The following is a 21,229-nucleotide window of genomic DNA, read 5'->3' on the forward strand; positions in this document are numbered from 1 at the left end:
ACGCTGATATCCACAACTTCCATCCTGATCCCATAGTCAATCTGAACTCCCAGACCCCTTCCCCCACATCAACACTTCAGACCTCGTTGGCAATCCTCCCAACTACCCTCTCAACACTCTCACGCAGTCACACTACCAATCCACCCACTTTCCCTCCCTACCCGGCACATTCACCACCTTCATCCCCCATCTCCTCTTCGCTTAGTTCCCCCCTCCTACCCATCAGCCCCGCCAATCCCACACTAGACCTTACCTTCCCTCCTCAACATACACTTTCACCCCCTCCTTTTCTCCTTACCTCTACCTTCCCTCCTCAACATACACTTTCTCCCTCTCCTTCTCTCCTTACCTCCCCTGCTCTTCCAACTCCTCCCATCAGCTTAACTCCCCCTCTAACTCCCCTCTGGTTCCCAGCATGGTCACCACCCGAACAAATCACCCCGCTCCTCATATATATCACCCTCCCGCCTCCCCTCCACTCTCAGCTCCTGCCTACTGCCTAGTGCCCCTCGGCCCCACCCTTACCCCCACTGCTCTAGACACTCCCGTATCTACAGAAACCTCAACTCAGTCTACTCCCCCTGTCCACCCTTCCAACATTGAAACTATCACGCCTGTCTTCAAACTGGACCAGACACTCAATCTGGACATTCCAGCATCCATAGAAGCCATTACTCAGTCTACTCCTTCCGTCCACCCTTCTATTAATGAAACTATCACGTCCGATTCCAAACTTGACCTGATACTATCATCCCTTCAACAAGTCAAATCGGACATCCGATCCCTTCACAACCTTATCCTACAACAAACCAAGTCCTCTTGCATTAAACAGGAACTCAATTCGTCCTTTCTCCCAAGATCTATAGTTGCATCCATCGTCTGCCTACAATCTCCAAAGCCCACGGCTCTCCACGTTGGAGCACAATCCCTCTCCCTAACGCCACTTCCCGCCCTATCAGGGGGTTTAACCCTTTATCTGAATCAGATCTAGGGGCCCTTCCTCTGCTCTTACGAGCGCAGGACTGTTAGTGAGTCCAGATAGCCCGCCTACAGACCACAGAATACCTACCATTCTGCTCAACACTCATAGAGCCTCCAGACTCAATCCCAGAGGCATTGTAGAAAATAACCTCACTATAATCCCCATCACTGCCGAACCCACCACAATCATCTCCCATTCACGGATAATCTGTATTCTCCTAAACTGCAGGTCCGCCTCCAGACATGCAGTCGATATAGCTGACCTACTTATCTCAAACAAACCAGACGTTATGATCCTTACAGAAACCTGGCTAAAGGAAACTTCTACGCCCATCATGAACATCTTGCTACCCCCTAACTATAACATAACCAGACTCAACAGAGCTGACAGGCTTGGTGGTGTGAAAGCATGCATACACCAGATCAGCCTAACTGCGACCAATACCAATGCCCCTGCTATTTCATCATGCGAATACCTTTGCCTAAACATCGCCAACAACAGCAAACAAATCTGCTCTTTTCACGCCTTCTACCATTCTCCGGGAGATAACCTCACCTTCATAGAACACTTCATGGACATCCTAGCTTCAAATGACAACCTACAATCTAAGCAAATTTTCTTAGGGGACTTCAACCTTCACTGGGACGACCACAACGAACCAGGGGTAAACAGCCTCAAAGCCTTCCTCACAGACCTCAATCTCACCCAACCATGCAACAGACCAACACACGACAAGGGTGCAACTCTCGACCTAATATTATCGAAAGCAGATTCCACCCAGCTAGACTCGATACGCCCTTGCGACTGGTCTGACCATCATATCATTACTTTCCAAATCTCGGAAACCATTACTCGAATCCCTACTCAGCCCATGAGAACCAAAATCGTAAGATCTGACCTCACAGCCCTAAATAACTCAAATCCTCTTTGTCCTTCTGAAGACCTAGCTGATGTTCAGGAGCTGACAAATCACTACTTTCACTCCATGAACAACCTCCTAGACAAAATTGCCCCACTACAGCAGAAGAGAACCTACTCTAAAAATTCCCAACCATGGTACGATGAGAGGCTAAATGATGTCAGACGCTCTCTTAGAATAATCGAACGACGCTTGAGAGCTACGCCCTCAACCGACCTCCTCAAACTTAACAGAACCACCAGGAACTCTTACTTTAGAAAAATCAGAAAATCTAAGACCGATTTCTTCAGATCTCAACTAGACCTAGCCAAGAACTGCCCCAAAAAAACTCTTTGATCTTATCAAAGGCCAAACCAAGAGCCTACCTAATTTCCTTAACATCAGCCCTCTCGCTACTCCCTCTTGAGACGAATTTGCCTCCTTCTTCGCCTCTAAGACTGAATCCATTAAATCAGACCTACTCAAGGATCTTATATCCATCTCGGACCTGAAAGAGAGCCCATCACTGTCCCTTGCTGATGCCCCAGCCAATGATCTCCCACTTTTTAAACTAAAAAACAATGCATCATGGTCCCACTTCAACACTTACAATGAAGATACCATACTACAAATGCTTAACGCGCTCCCGGCTAACTACTTAAAAGACTTCACTCCTCTCTTACTTCCTCTCTGGACCAAGATCAGATTAATACTTCCCTTCTGCAAGGATCCATTCCAGACACCTTGAAAAAGGGGCAGGTCTCGCCTATTCTAAAGAAACCCAGAGCGGATCCCACTGACCCTAATAAATATCGCCCGATCTCCAACATCCCTACGTTAGCTAAACTCCTGGAAAAATGCGTTAACATACAACTGAACTGTCACATTGATCATTTCAACCTGCTGAACCGATTTCAATCTGGTTTCAGAGCAGGTCACAGCACAGAATCAGCCATTACACATGTAGTAGATGAAGCTCTAAAAATCCTCGACCAAAATGAAACCTGTCTGTTAAGCCTACTCGACCAGTCATCAGCTTTTGACACCGTCAAACACGACAACCTGCTGAATCTCTTGAAACATAGAATGGGTTTATCTGGAAGTGTATTTAACTGGTTCGCCTCCTTCCTCCAAAACAGATCCCAAAGATTCAAGGTCCTTGTCCTTCTCCTCGTCTGTCACTCTGGGAGTTCCTCAAGGCTCCTCCCTCTCTCCCACCCTTTTCAACCTTTTCATGGAACCCCTCACTGATCTTCTCAGCATCTCCAAAATACAATTCGATATGTACGCTGACGAAACCCAAATCTACATAAAAAATCACTCTCTGGAAGACATCAAATCACTCAACTCCACACTACAAAAAATCCAAATCTGGCTGACCGAAAACCACTTGAAACTTAATTCCCTCAAAACGGAATTCCTTGTAATCGCCCCCTAACAAAACTCAAACTATCACAGACTGTATGAAGCACCTAACAGCTCTCAATGGACAACCACTCATAGTCGACTCAGCAAAATCTCTGGGGGTAATGCTGGACAATAACCTTAAGTTGCTGAAACACATCAGCGCCTCAACAGGGAGAAAACTGCAAAAACTGAAACCCGATCTGCACGCCTACGATTTCAAACAAGCCTTAGTTATCCCTCGCTTGGAATACGGAGCAGTAACCCTATGCGGACTCCCGAGGTCATCGACAGCCCTGCTAAGAGCCACGATCAACTCTGCTGCGAGACTCATCACAGGGTCTAAGAGAAACACCCACATATCCCCAGACGTGAGAGCCCTTAACTGGCTACCGTTTGAAGCCAGAATTCATTTAAAAATCGCTTGTATGACACACAAGGCTCTCTACCACAACACCCCACTTGACCTAGCTCAGAAACTGGTTCTCTCAGCAGGCAGCAGAGCTTCCAGGAGTGCCAAGACTCTTCTCCTACAACCTCAACGATTTGCCAAGAAAAAAACGTATAACCGGTCCTTCTCCGGTATGGCTCCAAGGATATGGAATGCGCTGCCCAGTGAAACAAGAATGAACCCTTCCTCGGCTTCCTTCAAAAGAGAAGCTAAAGCTATCCTCAAGGCTCAATCCACGTGAACTCTTTATCTATTCACTGTACTTACTTGCTTTTCTTCGCTTATATGCGTCCTTATGTTTACCTTTACCATTTTGCACTAGAATCGCACTGCCTTTCTTATTTTAGACTTATCTAGCACTTCCTGATTGCGTGATTCACTATATCGTAATATATTCTGTATATATTTCTACTTGTCATGTAAAGCGCTCTGATACTCGCAAGGGTCTGCTTCGCGATCTATAAAACTTTCAAAATAAATAAAAATAAAGAGGATTTTAAATTACACTTCTTTTGAGACTGATCATGACTTTTCTACTTGTTCCCAAACAAAGGTTAGAACTTTTTAATTGTAATATGGTAACCCAATGTTATTTCGTGTTACTTACTTAATGACAGCTGCATTACGGGCGCACAGTGGGTGCTGGGCTGGTGAACCAAAGACAATCCCATCTATTTGTCCCTGGACCACATCCAGCACCAGGAACCCTGGTTTGATCACTACCCAGCGATACTCTTCAGCATTCCTTAGGTTGCTGTGTTGTGAACGTATCTAGGACCCTAATTAAATATCCCCGATTTATGCCCCTATGTGGTTATAACAAATCATATCCTTATAAAGACATAAGAATCATATCCATATTTAGTAATAGCCAATGCAGTCCAAATACGGCAAGGCTACTTCCTTAGACTCCTAGAAAGTATAGCGAGTTCTTTAAACAAACCAAACCTCCAGCAACCTGGGAATTCCCCATACTTTTGTTTTGATTTGTCCTAGAACTCCTGCGAGTCTGAAAGAACTGCCTGTTCCTAGTGACGGTTCTTATTGACGTTTATGTCCAACCTTACGTCAAACACGGCACCTTCCAGATATAAATATACCAGCATTTGCCTTAAGCAACACACAGTGGTTTGGAGCAGAGTGGCTATCTACTTACCCAAAGCCCAGCTGATGCAAGTCTCTCTGTCTTTTCTCCTGCCGAGAAAATCCAGCTCCAGTGTTTCCAGTCACCCTTGCGGGTTACTGGGAGATCGAGTCCTGAGAAGGAGATACAAGACCTCCTTCATTCTAAAACAAAGGTACGGAGCTGATTAGATCCTTAGAGAATTCTAGTTTTAGATTCTTGTCAAAACTAACTTAACTCAAACTGCAACTCCCTTACTCCTTCCCACGTACTAGGCTTAGGTTAGGTACACTGGGGTAGGCGTATTTAGAAGCACAAGTTGAGTACGTTTAGTCAACTTTAATCATTGTATGTTTTATCCGTTTTAAGTATCATATGGCTCAGAAACCATATCAATGCTTTTACAGTATTATTTCATAATACTCCTTTTACTGTACGCACTTTACTTTATGAAAAGTATTGCAATTGTGGCAATTCACTTCTCTTGCATGAGAAAGAAGACTGCTCAATAAATAACACCTTTTATTGAAAACGCCCGTCTCTCTATTTTTCTGCACTCTGGTGAAACTAAGTATGCACGATTGACTGAGTGAAATAGTTATCTATTGTTTTCACACGACTCTGGAAATATACTCTTTATTCTGGAGGGAGCAAAGTTGTCATGTTTATGCAGTTGTCAGAAGCTAATCCCTTCTTGTCTAATCAGGGAAGTTAACTCCTCCCTGTTCATTTGAGAAAGTTTCTAGTGACCTCTGAGCTAGCTGGCATACCTAATTAAGTCTAACATATTCAGTAGAGACCTAGTCGACCTCAGTCCTACGTCTAAACTACAGTTTATGTTATTCCAATGCGCAGAGCCTATTGGGAATATAGGAACTACACTACATGGCGCCCAACGTTTAGTAAGGCGATAATCTAACGCAAGATACTAGAGTAACACAGTCGTGCTTTTTCACACAGACCCCTTTTTCCCGTAAAAACTCCAAAAGACGTCGGGAGTGGGTGAAAGTTAATATCCGCCAAAACTTAGCAAACTTTCTGTCAGTAAAAATGTCAGACAGTGAAGACGAAAGGGAGAGAGCTATAGTAGCAGCTCAACTCGTAGCGGACGACACACTTGTCCAAAATAACGACCCGGATGCAATATTCATCCCGGTCAATATAGGAAAAACCATAACTATAAAACTTATAGAAAATGGAGTAACATCAAGAGGTGGTACAGTCATATTTGTGGTAGAGGCACATGAATTTCGGCAGACAGAAGTATTCTATTCCTGGATAAATTTTCCAGCTGCACATGCTGTAACACAAGAGGTCCACTACTACAAAATAGCAGAAGCTCCAGAGGAATTCTCTCCTTTTGAGGAAGTTGAAATTCCACTAACATACCAAGAGCACCTGCTCTGGTTTAATGGCGCCCTAAAACATGAAAATCACATTATAAGGCTCGGTCCACTAGGTAGACCAGGAGCCACATGGCCGGTTCTAGCCAGCTACACACCACATCCCGACATTGAAAAAATGTCAAGCGAAGAACTCTTAGTTCAAATAAAAGAATTAACAAAAGCATATAGAGATTTAGTTCAATTAACAGTTGACGGTACAACCTACCGACTAAAAACACTAATTGAAAAACCTGAAAAGACTTTCATTAAAAATAATCTCAATTCTCAAAAGAAGAAGTGGGAGGGTAATAAACAAACCTCTCCCAGAGAAAAACAGTTTCAGTCCAGAGGAAGGTGTCCCCAACGAAGAAATAGGTCTCCAGAAGGGGGGCAAGTCTCCACAACGGGAGCCCTCTGAAAAAAGATACAACCTTAGAAATAGGGATAATTTGAAAAAACCTGACAGATATCAAGATATTGATACACGTCCCTCTCGATCTTTTCAGACTTCCTCAAAGAAATCGGAAAGAAGAGGACGGTCAGAACATACAGAAGAGCAAGTCAAGTCCAAAGACAAGGAACCTGCTCATCAAAGTTAAAAAAAACAATTTGCCAGAAAGAAGGTAGCCAGTATTAAAATAAAACATGCCGAGAATCCTGAGGACACAACTGAAAAATGGAGAGTGGGCCCAGACAATGCTAGACAGTGCAGCAGAAGTGACCATAGCTCGCAAGATCCTGATGAATCTTCTGAAGACAGTGGACACGAATGAATACATTCAAGTGGAAACTGCAGACACCCGAGTGAGCGTGCCCCATAAACTATATGAAATAACATTACGTATAGAGAGAGATAAAACTAGGAAAATAAAAGGTCTCTTTTGGGAGAAACTATCTAAAGGCTATGATATCCTTCTAGCAGAAAGGGACTGGCCACCAGAGTTTGTCAGGGAGTGCCCACATGGCGAAGAAATGATTATGCCTGCCTTCTAAAATAACATTCCAACTCATAAAAAATGCACATTTGCAAGAAAATGGGCAGTGGCCCAAGCCCCTGCATTATATAAAAATCATGTAGGGTGGGATGAGGATTCTCCTCACCATAAAATCCAGTTAAAAAATCAACCTACTGCACAGAGGCAGTATCCTGTTTAGCAAGATGCTAAACAAGTAAGAGAAATTTTAGATCAACTTGAATATCAGGGATTGATTGAAACATGCACCTCACAAATGAACAATCCTTTGTTTCCTGTCTCCAAGCCAGACGATTCATATCGTCTAGTTTTGGACTACAGACACCTAAACTCCTGCTGTAAAACATTTGCAGAACAAAACTCACACAGTGCAGCACTAATGAATAACATTGTGCGCAAGAAATATAAAACATTAGATATTTCAAATGGTTTCTTCTGTCAAAACATAGCACCTGAAAGCAGATATTTGACCGCTTTCTCCAGCATGAGGACCTAAAAACAATTTTGTCGTCTCCCACAGGGATTCAAGAACAGCCCAGGATTATTTTCAGCCAAGGTAACAGAGTTACTACAAATTTATGATGATGAGGCATTATCCTATGTCGATGACATCTATCTTACAGAAGATGACCTGGAGACTCACTTGAAAAGAGTGAATACCATAATACTTGGGTTCGCAGCTGAAGGGTACAAATTTAACTTTAAAAAATCACGAATTGCCCATCTAACTGTCCTATTTTTATGATATGAATTGTCAAGTGAAGGCAAAAGCCTAGCAGACAACTTCTTAGAGAAGTGTGCTGTACTCCAAGCTCCAAAAACGCTGAAAAACTTACAATCAATACTAGGTTTCCTGAATTTCGGAAGAACATACATTCTAAATTATGCAGAGAGAGTTAAACCTCTCTACGAACTAATAAAACCTGATTTCAAACCAATTAACTGGACTCAAAAGCACACAGAAATTTTAAGGAATATGCAGATTCACATACCTGACCTCTAATGAGGGAGAAACGGTACCAATAGCTTACAAATCACAATTGTACACACAAGCTGAAATGAAATTCAGTTCTACTGAAAAAATTCTAAATGCGGTTCAAACTGCTGTAGCAAAAGAAAGAGCCCTAGCCCAAGGGAAAAGGATATCTGTTTTAACAGCAGTATCAGCCCTTGAGGCAATAACAAGACCATGCATTTCAAATACTATAGCTCTAGATCCAAAATGGATACAATGGGAAAATTCTTTTGCTACAGAAGACGTGAAACACGCTTTTGATCCGAAAATGGAAAAACTAGAAAATCTGGAATACGAACATGAATGCCCTCTGTCAATTGAAATTCTACCTCTCGAACAGTACACCTGTGTAATATACACGGACAGATTTGCACAACACTACGTTGTGGAAAAACAAATTTACAATGCAGCGTGCGCGATTGTTAAAGGTCGTTGGCACGAAGGCAAATTTAAACCTTTGGTCACTAAAACTGAATCACTCAGAAACTGTACAGCTCAGGGAGCTGAAATAAGATCTCTAAAGATGGCGCTTGAAAATGCCGATTGCGAATTCCCGACACTAATAGTGTGCGATTCGCATTACTGCGTCCGGTCTTACAATAATTCCATGCAGACCTGGATAAAAAACGGTTACAAAGATGAGACAGGTGCCACAATAAAGCATAAAAAACTATGGGAACAAGTATTTTCTTTGCAGAAATAACTACAAAAGACTCACGTGATACATACGCAGAGTCTTCAACGTGATGGCGTTCACGTTGCAGGGAATTCATTGGCTGACAGAGCCACAGCGGCAGCTGATCACTCGGCTTCCGTAGCTACAAAAAAGCGTACGAAAAAACAAATAGATGGCGAAACGCTGCTTGCAGTAAAAGCCTCAATGGAAGGCAATTATGCGACGTTACCTCTAAACTATCCACTCGGCAATACTTACATAATTGATGCGAACTCCATTCCGTTTGCTCAAATCCCTGGAGTGGGGGATAGAGTAATTCCAAACACGAACCGGAGAGTCTTCTTGATACAAGAAGCACATATGGGATTGGGTCTGAGGCACCAAGAGATCCTGAAATCTCTAATAGAATTACAATCACGATACTGGTGGCCGGGAATGAGCGTGCAAATTTATAATTTTGCAATGAATTGTCAGAACTGCAACAGAGATCGCAGTTGTGAACCGGACCAGACACCTGCCCAGACACCACTATTAGACAGCATCAGGCTATCTTTGCGCAGACATCCAGACGGAGAAATGCGATCCCATAATTATTAAGACGAGATTCATTTGGATGTGGCCCCAGTACTCGGCTGACGCCAGAACTGTTATAAAAGATTTGCGAGTCTTTATCGGCACATACGCAATCGGCGTGCTACATTCTGACCAGTGTCCTGCGTTTAGCTCTCGGGCTTACAAGGAGGCCATGGCCAGCATGGGCATTGCATTGCGGTATTCTAGTCCATTCCATCCCGAGGGAAATGCGGTACTGGAGAGAAAAAACCGTGACATAAAGCAATCTATAACAGCGAGGGTATTAGGTTCGGCTGACGGGTGGGTCAAACATCTAATAAGTGTCCAACGCAGTCTTAATAACATGCCAAGAAATTCTCTAGGAGGTATCAGTCTGTACAAACTTTTATTTGGTACTAGAATGATCATCTAGGATTTGGATTGTCAAACTTCAGTGGTGAAACAAAAAATCTTTGATATCAAAGATCGTTTGGCTGTTTTACAGGACTTAAATGAAACAAGAAAAAGTCTGAGTAACGAGAAGCTGAAGCCAACATCCACTGAAGAAAAACCACCTGTCCCAGCAAGACCTGTCTGGATTCCAAAGATTGGGGATCTGGTCAGAGAAAAGATTGCGGTGAAGAAGGAATTTGGGCCTTCTTACAGAAAAGCAGTACCTGTCTTAGCTGTCATCGGAACAAGATCAGTAGTACTACCGCCACTTGCTGGAAAAAAGGAGAACCAAGTTGTATCAATCGACCTGGTGAAACCACATCCATGTGGCCAATAATAAGTAGTAGGCCCAGTGGACTCCCAAGAAATAGCAGAAGACCAAATCGTGCTACAATCCAAGAGGTTCAAACTGAGAGACTAATCACATTTGACAAACCTTCAGTAAATAATAAAGGACTATGCAACAAAGCCATGGAACTTGTGCCTCTTGAAACCCAAATCGCAACAGTTCGTAAAGAAACACCTGTCTACAACGATGTAGCCTCGGACTATACAAATGTAACAAAAGAAAATCCAAAGATCAATGGAAATCCGGAAGCAATTCCACCAATTGACAGAACTGCATCTGGCTACTTTATCAGCTTTGATGACTTTTCCGATGACCCAAGTGAACATGGAGACAAGCCAGCAACAAAAACATTCAAAGAAAAAATCACAGAACTCTTTCATCAACTCAGAGAAACATATCTAACTTCACCATGGATTAAATTATGGATTGTGTTAGGGGTACTTTTTCTCCTTCTATGGCTCATCTTGGTTTTAAGTTTGGGCAGATGTATTGATGGAAAATATAGTACAATGGACACAGCAAGTCAGAACATCAACTTGGTCCTGAAACCACACAGATCCTCTCACATCGAAAAAAGAGAACTATCATCAGTGAGCATCACAGCTATCCCTATACCTGGTGGTATAGCATGGGACAAAACTGACTATGGAATCTATGGCCCGGTTGAGCTCTTGAAATATCCACACCAATTTAAGATTTCCTTAAGTGACTTTGTATCACCTAGTACTTTCTCTGATGATTGGGACTTTGAAAATATTAATAATATGATGTCAGATTTAGAAATGTCAGCAAAATTTACAGAACATGAATATTTACAGGGTTCGTCGAATTATGAGGAAATGTATTGTAACAATCACTTTGGGCATCACTATCTGCATAAATATGCAAATCCTAGAAATGTTTTCAGTTATAATCAGTGGGAACATTGTCCAACCCCGCCAAAAGGCAGTTCGGAAACATTTTATGAGAAATTTCCATACTTCTCAGGGTTTAATTACACTAATCCAGAAACGTTTTGATTCAAAATGTTAAATAAGACAGGAGTGAAAAACATGTTGACAAATACTAAACTGATTTATTCTGAAAAATGTTATGAAAAAATGTCTACATTTGGTTTTGAATTTTGCAAAAACAACATTGAGACAAAAACCATCTGGGGTACAAAAGAATGGCAGGTACAAGGTCTAGAAACATTGTTTAAAGCCTGTATGATCCCAGAACAAATATTGTTCCTGAATGAAACCGTTCAACAAACAACATGTCTTGGTTTAGCCAAGATAAAAGATTTAAACAACCCGTCTATACCAAAGCCTATGCCTGATAGAAACACCACTACAGATGAGGGGTTAGACGTGTCCTATATTTTGAAACAAAACAGAACAATTCCTGATTGGAACAAATGGTTGATCTGGCCCACAGACACTAATAACTGTCAAGATAGATTCCTGAACAAAATGCAGGGGTTCAAACAGAACAGGCCAGACCCAAGATATTCCCAGAGACAACATCCAGGGATAGTTACAACATACAGTGTAGGAAAACTATGCCTCGATTGGCTACAGAGATCCACACTTCCCGAAATTAAGCAACACTTAACTTTACTTAAAGAAGGTGCTGACTTGCGAGATTTCATAATGGGACCTCGCAAACAGCGTTGAAAATGTTTCATATACGCCGATATATACGCAGCTTACAATGAAGCTTCGAAAGTAACACAAATTGAAACTGCAGAAAAAATACGAGAAATTGATCGTATTAATTTGGAAAAATCCCTTTCTGTGGTGGACAATGGGTTAACGACTCTGTCCTCCAGAAATTATTCACTGGACAGCATTGTATCATCTGCTATTGATATAATACAACAGGATATGCTAATGTTACAACATGGTCAATCCCAATTGCGTTCTATTGTACAGCTAGGCTGGATGTTACAAAACCTCAGTTCAGGCCACGTGCCATGGCGTCTAATCAACATAACGTCATTATTTTCTATCTTTAACCTTACTGATAGACAAATCTCGTTGGCACAAAAAGGAGCAGACTATACGGTGCTGAGCATTGAAAAACTAGAGAGATTACCATTGACAATGTCAGAAAGACTTGTCATTGAATGGATAGTACATGGCACCAATACAATCCCGATAACAACTTTTCAGTTTCAATACTGCCAAAAATATATACCAGCAGGCCTGTATGAAAGGTTGGGTAAAGGATACATCAAATCCACCTGGAATTTACCTTTTACACATAAATGTCATAGTGAAGGGAAAAAAGAGGTATTTCTTAGTGGTAACAATTGTAAAAAATCACTAAGCGGTACACTTCGGTGTCAAGGTCTTAACTTGCATGGAGCCTGCGAAGGTTCATCAAACAACCTTTCATGTCATCTGCACGGCACCCCCGCTACACAGATAGAGCCTTTTTTCAGACAACTTTCCAACGGTAGCTACGTTATATTGGGTGACCACAGCTGTTGTGGCATGACGCCAGGAAAACCCTATCTCGTGAGCGTTACTTCCAGGGTCATTTGTTGTATGCAAGTATTGTGTCCAAACAGCAATCCAGACATGGAGGCAGCATTATGGCCTTCTTTGAATATCTCTTCTATTCGAAATGATACTTTAAGCAAAATGAAGTCTATTCTTTTACAAACAACTGTGCCTTTAACCTCGTCCAAAGGAACGTATGACCCGCAAGTTGCAAGGACAGCGGCAGAGATACATACCCTATTATCGACAAATTGCCCCGTGCATTTCGTAGAAATGTTAAGCCAAATCTTAAACATGTCAGATACCAGTGGCATCGCACATGTATTTAAGACAATTTTTTCGGGACTGTTAGCACCCTTTGAAACAGTTCTGGGCATCTACCCGAGTTTTGTGCATTCTCTTTTCGGTGGCCTGCCTCTTATTTTGGGACTCGTAGCAAGAATTTTATTTTTGTTCCTTCTGCTCCGATATGGCAAGCCAAGTCACAGACAAAACTCAGGCTACGATGGAAGAAACGATCCTAGCAATACGATACAGGTCCGACACTGTGACCTGAAAGAAGTTGAAGTTCCCCAAAAATGCTGAACGATTGATCAAGAATGACTAACACTATAAAGGTAAACAGTCAGCAATTTCAGCACCTGTTTACATTTCACATGTCTTTCTTCATCTGGCATTCCCAAACACTATTTACTTTACCTCAATATTGTGCTTGTGTAGTTTTTTCAAAAGAAGAGACACTGCATTTTTTAAACCATGTCACCTAGTACACGCAAAATGACAAGATATAAAGCTGAAGGAGGGAGATTACCTATGAGATATACATATGGACAACTTCAGAAAGATGTGGGGAGGGCAAATAATGAAAGCGGCTAAAAGAATTTAGAAAGTGCAGATGACAGTATGATTGGGAGAACATCACCGATTGAGGCACTGTGAAGACCACATACCGTAGTAATGTTTAAATGAAAGTCTGATATTTTCAGAATGTAAACATTCTAAATTCTAACTCACAACAAAATCTTGTTTAGATTACCAATTCATTTTTTACGGTTAACAAGCAATGGCATCACTAACAGGTCTTGCTTGATTTAGGGGTATATACACTGTCTGGAGACAGTAATATGAAACTCACATTCACACAAATGGTAGTCATGGACCGATTTACTCAGGAGGAAGTATCTCTCGAGGTGTCAAACATTCGATAGTAGAATGCCACTCTTTCACACCATGAATCCATTGAAATGTCACACATGAGCAATTTAAAAACCTGATGGCTATGCATGCTACATTTTAATGCACACGATATCCTGGAAATTTGCCACACATTAACTTAAAACTTGACCTTTAAGTTGATACATAGGAAAGGGAAAAAGCATAGCCACGGGCAGTTAAGAGTTCAGCTGAGGTAATGAGCTAAGCGCAGCGCCTTGAAGTGGAAATCACTGTTAGACAATACCTCGGTGGTAGTAACTATGTTAGAAGACAAGGACACACATTTGATTTACATCTTGTCAGTGAGCCAAGGACGGGTAGCGATGAGTGGGAGAAGAGACCGGTATGCGCCCCGGTGAACCTAGCATGAGGAGGCGATATCTGTTCCCCAGAAGAACCTCAACAGAGGATAATTGCGCCCCCGACATCCACCACCCCCAGCCAGCACCGGTAAGCGAGAGTGAGTAGTGGGGTGTGGAGGATCGGTGTGCGGGAAAGGAGCGAGAAAGGTGCGGAGAGGTGAGGCGCATGTGTGTGTCCACCGGTGGACCTAGCGAGAAGAAGGCACAACGCCGCCGTGGCTCATGGACCCGAGCCATTGGCAACACGGTTCGTTAGGCATGGGACAATAACGAGATGAGCTGCTGCTACTGCCGCCACTTTATAGCACCAGGAAAGCGCAGCTGAGAAGTCCGGAAGAGACGGCACCAGGGCAGGCGTGGCATGCTGCACGGCAGAGCCGCTTCTCAGGTAGTTGGAGGCACCACAGTGGGTCCGGGGATGCTTGATAAACGTTGATTTGTCTGGAAGCAGGCGGCTGAGGTTAGTGCAGAGCCCGCACAGCTTCCCCTGCTGTCACTCTGGGTGACTGTGGAGCATGAAATTCAAGATCGGAACTCCTTCGGAGCCAATGGATATATGTACTTGAGGTCAAAATTGGCATTTCCCTCACTTATGGGCGAGGATCTGTGCCGAGAGCGTATGGTGGCTAAAAATGGCGGATGAAGCCGATGGTGTGATGTGAACGGCGTAGGTGCTACAAGGACCCGCTGTGCATTGTTGAAGGGGGGTGTTTTTTGTCCTGGGATCATCATCTGAGCTCCGGGGTGGTGTTAAACGCTCTACGCGTCTATTTGCCTGATGTCAAAATGGCGGCATACTCTCCCGTCTGTCTTTTCCTTTGTCCCGGAGCGGCTTCTGTCAGATATTTCTATTTGGAAAACTGATCAAATTAAGGGATGGGAGAGGTTTTAACAGTATGCCACAGAGTGGCGTAGTATCTTCAGATCTTTGCAAAGCTAAAGCATGCTGGTTCGTAAATGTTGTGTAACAGTTGTCATTGCCCCACTTTAAATACGTAGCACACAGTCACTACAGATCTGGTTCAGGAACTCTCCTCTTAACATCGCCCTTGTGCTACTGATAAACCATTATGTTGTACTTTGCACATGAAGACACTGATAGCCAGGTTGTAAGTTCATAAAGTCTTCTTTATTAATCCAAGTCGTGTAGTATCAAACAAGGATCAGCCATGTAACAGCTCTTAACCCAGCTCCCATAGCTCCTATGCCAGCCCCACCAGGAGCAGCCTGCCTAGCTGCTCAGCCCATCTCCAACTGTCACCCACTCATCCACACAGTCACCCAGGCATTCCATTCATCACAGGCACGCCAACATTCCATCACCATCTCTCACTCTGGCTGAGTAGCTAGGAGGACCTAGGCTGATTTACATAACGATGCAAACCTTAAAATATAACATTATGCCTTTCCTTTAAAATGAAAAACAAAATTAACAAATTTAAGGAAAAATAAACTATACACAAAAGGCGATAATGTTCATAACTAAGAGATGAAAATGAACTCAAAACATCACCAAAGAGAGAACCAAGCAAACAAGAAAAGATGGGCATAATAAGACATATTAAAAACATGCATCAAAAACCCCTATCCTCCCTCATGAAAATTGTTAAGATTCTTTAGATATAAAGCATCAAACAATTGCAAATTGGGAAGGAAAAAACACAGTCAAGCAATATTACATTTCCAACTAGCAATGACCCCATCCTTTCCCAAAAGCACAAAAGAAAAATTTAGTAGTGAACGGTGCACACACACCACGACAAACACCCGAGGCCAGAAACAGACAACAAGGGTGAACCAACACTACAAATACACGTGTACCACAATATGGACCACATAGAGGGTACACACAGTGAGGCGCAGGGCGACTTACACATGACAACATCTGAAGCGCGGGGCGACTTACACAGGGCAACATGTGACACGCAGGACGACTTACACACGACAACACCTGAAGCGCAGGACGACTTACATAGGACATCACGTGAGGCGCAGGGCGACTTACACACAACAACATCTGAAGCGCAGGGCGACTTACACAGGACAACATGTGAGGCGCAGGGCGACTTACACACATACAAACATAATAGACGTGCAGCGCAAAGCGACTTACCAACACTACACAAGAAAATAGGAACCACCCACCAAGACCAGAATCATCCTCAACTAAGTGATAAACTGTGATATCCACCCACTAGGAGACTAGGAAGTCCCAACCATAAACAGCGTAAAAACTGTGGCATCACGAAACTTGAAACATTTGATATTACCAATACCGTTACACATACAGTAGAACACTTGAGACCCATGCCCGACCCCGGTGAGCAACCTTCCACCCGAATACGTCAAAACCTTGAGCACAAGCCAAACTTGTGCACCCCACTTGAAACTTGCAAAATACGGGGGAAAAAACATGTAGTAATATGGTAATACACAACACAAGTCAGACATAACTGTAAACAGCTGTTCATCATAAAGAGGACAGAATACAGCTGTGATTCCATGACTCTCTTAACCGACCTAAGTGGCAACCCCACGATAATGTCCACTAAATGCTGGTTACTTCAGTTGCTTTCCACTGCACCTGCATCAACAACAAGTCTCCATTGTGCTCAGGGTGCTTTTAACTACAGAGGCTTGACACTCTAGAACAGATTGAAGAAAAGATCCACAAGCAACTATACCACTGCGATGACTCCGGACTCCATCAGGTTGAGATCATCCAAACTCCGCTTGTTCAAACTTTATTGAAAGAAAAGAAAACCTTGTTTGGCAACATGCGATCTGAAAACGACGTGACTGCAATTCTTCGATGGACGATAGACTACAGCCACCAAACACAAAATGGCTGCACGCACATGATGCTGAACCGGATGGCTCAAAGCGCGTCCGTGCATGCAGGCGTCCACAAGCAGCCCTGATTAGCGTAGGTGCAGAGACTATTCCAGAGGATACGCAGGTGAGCTCACACGTGCTGATTAAGACACGTGCAACATTTTCAAACCGCAGAGATGCAGTTAAACGGTCATTGTTGCCACAAATGAAAATAAACTTAGTAAAAACCACTTAAGAAGAATGTTGTAAGACGTACATTGTATGTTTCACTTGGAGTAGCCCAATTGACATAGGTCAAACAGCTGTAGTTTGGTATGAACAAGTCTCAATGACGGTTAAAAAATCACAGAAAAAAGAAATGTCTCGCCAATTTCAGCACGTAGCGTGTAGCTGTTTTGCTCACATTATCCACCATCACCACGAGTTGCTTCTGTGACAGGCAGTTCATGTGCCTGATTGTGAGAGCATGATAACCACTCAGCTTGCACTCTCCTCAGACTCCACAACTAGTTTCTTTGTAAAACTCTTCATGTGCAGGTGAGATTGAAAACGCTCACAGTCTGATGTCTCAGATGACACTAAATTGTCGGTAAAGCTGCCACAACCAAGTTGAACCAGTGTACACAAAAGTACATCCTTTCCAACGTCGTGTGTACTCACTCATGACAAAGTATGAGACATCACGATACTGTACAGAAGTCAAAACAAACAATGCTTGTAGAAAGACCAACTACCACAATGTATAGCCATACATCAATACTTTATCCTTCTGTGCAGATTCTCATCGCAGTGCCCAAGCACGTACCAAACAACTAAATGTGCACAACTGCTGTAATCCAGATGACAGCTTTTCAATGTGTTGAGCTGTGTATACTTCACTAAATCCTTACACCCAAGTGAGAACAGAGAAAAACACTTCACTAAGATCGTTTGCCAACAGGTAGAGCCACACCATCTCTGTGTGGTACCTGTGAATTACGTTCACTGAGTTTAGTCTTTAAGTCTCACTTGAGCAGCCACAAATCCTTCCCGCTGTAGATACATCCATACAGCAGATACTAAAGGAAGTGGTAGGATGATTCTTAAATCATGCATACCATAACATACAGACCATACCTGTGGTCTTGTCCATGGAGTAAAATCAGGCAGGACACAGGTTGGGGCCGTCCGATGACAGGATACTGGTGGGGCTGACTTGCCTTTTACTCCATACTGCTTCATGTATTTTTATTTCTTTTTTTCCTTTATAGTTGCGCTGGTTACAATGTTTTCTTATCAGTCTCCGGATTACTGTTCAGTCCTTAAGTACGTTTGGGTCCAGGTCCGCTCGTCGCCAAAAATATGTTGTACTTTGTACATGAAGACACTGGTAGCCAGGTTGTAAGTTCATAAAGTCTTCTTTATTAATCCAAGTCTTGTAGTATCAAACAAGGATCAGCCATGTAACAGCTCTTAACCCAGCTCCAATATCTCCTATGCCAGCCCCACCAGGAGCAGCCTGCCTAGCTGCTCAGCCCATCTCCAACTGTCACCCACTCATCCACACAGTCACCCAGGCATTCAATTCATCACAGGCACACCAACATTCCGTCACCATCTCTCACTCTGGCTGAGCAGCTAGGAGGACCTAGGCTGATTTACATAAGGGTGCAAACCTTAGAATATAACACATTACCATCGGGCAATAGATCAATTGCAGCAACAGCGTGGGCAGCTGCAACGCTTCTTCCTATCTACTTAAAGGACACTTTGAGTGCCATGGCGGCCTCTCCCTCATTTACAGCTGCCCAGCAAGTAGTGACAGCTGAACCGTTTAGGCCTTTTACAGCTGCGCAGCAAGTAGTGCCAGCTGCACCGTTTAGGCCACTCTATCTGTGGGGCCAGTTCTGATTGAGTTAGCAGTGAGATGCACTACTTCGCCCATTCCCTCACCGCTGCGCAGCACTTAGTGCCAGCTGACATTCTGGATACAAGGCTTCAGGCCCTATTACAATTTTGTGGTACTAGGAAATGTTTTTCATGTAGTATGAAATGTTTTTCAAGTAGTATGATTTACGCGCCCTGTTCTGAGTACCTCTAAAGGTGGTTTCATGATGATGAGGTTGTCGTGCATATTTTGGTTATGCTAGTGAGATTTTGTTGCACCCCGTGCTTTTTGCCCCTAATGTCAGTGATTCTCAGGAGATTAGGGTCCAATGTTAGTCTGTTGATATTATGGGCGTACGATGCAGTTGGTGCCGAATGTGATTTTTGCTACAGGCTGATGCTAAGTATAGGGATCATCAGTGGATACTGGGTGTTCGTCTATGATCTGTTTTACTTTTACTAAATTTGCTTTGTGATGGTTCTGACAGTGGCCCAGTTGGCCCTGTCATATGTAAACAATTTCCTTTGTAAATATCATCTATTCTAAGGTTTGTATACCTAGATGAAGTGCCCAACAAACACCAGCGGAACCACAGAGACTTCCAAGCCCCCCATCTTCTTCTGCTAGCGATCTGTGCATAACCACCTCACCTCCCGGATGGCACATTAGTTCAGCTATCTTCACCAGACGTCTGGAATATATGCCCCCTCTATGTCCTTTTACTTCCCCTCACCACGGCTCTCCTAGTAACACCCTTCTCTTATTCCCCCACCCTCCTCATCTTCATTGTCCCAATATGGCCACCACGCTAGTTAAGGCTGGAAGTAACTGCTACAAAATCATTTATTCTCCCAACCAGACGAAAGCTTCAGTAAAACGATTGAAGCATAACACTATTGAACGTTTCCCTGATTCCCTTTTTGTTGATCAATTTTACAATGGTCGGTTTGGGAGGCTCAAAAACGATCTCATTTTCTTCACTCATAACACCCCCTCTTGGTCCACCAACGTTACCTCCTCCTCCTCTATCCCTAATGGGAAACAACTAAAAATGTCCCCATCTGCGTGTATCAACAGCTCCCTTACTATCTCACTCTATAACAACGGTACTGTCATGATCCAAGGCAAAGACACCTGTCTCTCTCTCTTTGACCACCTCTTCCCCTCCCTACTCCCCTCTTCTGAGACCGGGTCATCCCATGACTCTTTATCTAGCTCCACCCATTTCTCCCTTTCTCCTCCCCTGACCCCCCAAACTCTAACAGGCTGCACCCCCGAGAAGCATAGGTCGGCCATCAACCCTCCCCCTATTCTGTGCCCTCCTCTCACTTTCCTTCCCCCCCACAGTACACCCCCCCTTTATCACTTCAGCCTTACCTCTAGCTAATTCGCTCCTCGTCCAATCTACACCGTCCCGGTACTCCAATCGCATCTCCTCCCACCTATTCCTACCTGCCACCCCCCTTTTTAGTCCACCGCTCCTCCAACCTTCTCACCCAGTTAACTTTCCTTATGCTCCCGTTATTCCTCCCTCTGCCCCTATTCTCTCCCCCCTCCTCCCCTTGATATTTACCCCGATTTCTCCACAAACCCATTACATTTCTCTCCTTCCCCCACTCCTCCATCATTGCTATGCTACCCCTTCTCCCGCCTTGGTAACCCTTTCCATTTTCCTCCTTCGGGCCCAGCAGAACCATTTCCTTTATTCAACTTCCCTTTCTCCCAACTCCCCTCACTCTGCCAGATGCCCAGTCCCTCACAGCCACCTCTCCGAGCTGACAGGACCTCTCCAACCACCTCCCCTCCTTTCTGCCCTAACCTCCTACTTCCCTATGATTCCCCTCTCCTTCTACCCCACCGCCTTGAGCCGCACCCATTTCCCCCTAAATTGGTCCTTAATTCCTTTCCTTCTTGCAACGCCAACAAATGCAACGCGCCCTGCACCTCTGATACACCAACTCCCGCTCTCAATCTCCACTTTTCCCCTCTTATGAACCATAGACCCCAACTCTCCTCCTGTCCTCCTCCTGTCCTATCTTCACCACCAATTTCACCCCCTCCTGTTTCCATTGAGTCACACAACCTTTCTTGCTCTACCCTACTCTCTCTGGAAATTAAGCTAGGCTCTCTTATCACCTCCATCTTCCAGCTTGTAGCTACCATTTCATTTTTAAGCTCCAAGATCTCCACTTTTCCTTA

This window comes from Lissotriton vulgaris, chromosome 6 (genome assembly GCF_964263255.1).
Source record: "Lissotriton vulgaris chromosome 6, aLisVul1.2, whole genome shotgun sequence".
Classification (NCBI taxonomy): Eukaryota; Metazoa; Chordata; class Amphibia; order Caudata; family Salamandridae; genus Lissotriton; species Lissotriton vulgaris.